Here is a 910-nt window from a genome sequence, read left to right as displayed (position 1 = left end):
AGCCACAACATCTGAATTTTGAAAGAAGACATTGAAGTATTAGAATACAAATTTCTGAAATGAAAATATACATTTACAAACTCATTATCATTTACCAAGTTTGCCCTTAGGCAATAATTTCTGTAAAGATCTGCTTCACATTGATTGTTCTCCATTTATTACCATAGGTTTTTAAATTTCCATTGACATCTAAAAAATGAATTATTGACCCTTTATTCCACATGCCTTTATTGACCACTTAATAGTGGTCAATAAATAGTGGGTTTAGTACCCAGGGTACTAAAGAAAAGACAGCATTCCTGGATTCTAGAAACTTACATTTTGGTAAAACTTACATTTTACTTATACACAAAGTAAGGTGGTGTATGCCAGGTGGAGGTGTCTTTTCTTTTGGACGATCCATGGAGGTGATGATGTGAAAACTAAACCTTGAAAGTTGAGAAGGAATTCACTGAACATACAAGTGAAGTTAGGGAATCCCAGGCAAGAAGGACAATTTGAGCAAAGACAGTTAGCTGGAGGATAATATGTCTTATTTTAAGGACCACACAAGTGAGGAATGGCAATGAATGCTCCCAGAAATATAATCAGAGTAAAGATTTTAAATTTTATGACATGCTAAGTAATAGTTTACCCAATAGACAATAAGGAGTTATGCATAATAAGCAACGAAGTGCCTTAATCATAGCTGTATTCTACCATGATCAATCTGACAGTTGTATGGTAGACAGAATACAAGAGACAAGATTTTAGGCAGAAATTTCAGTTCTTACATAATAATAGAAGTTAGAAATTAGGAGAGTGTAAATATAGGACGAGAAACTGGAGATAGATACAAGTGAATGTATTGGTGAGATAATTACAAGGAATAAAATTTTATAGTTGTTGATTAATTGGATATGGTTCTTTT

Source organism: Propithecus coquereli, unplaced genomic scaffold (genome assembly GCF_000956105.1).
Source record: "Propithecus coquereli isolate 6110/MARCELLA unplaced genomic scaffold, Pcoq_1.0 Scaffold273, whole genome shotgun sequence".
NCBI lineage: Eukaryota > Metazoa > Chordata > Mammalia > Primates > Indriidae > Propithecus > Propithecus coquereli.
This window is presented reverse-complemented; position numbering follows the sequence as displayed.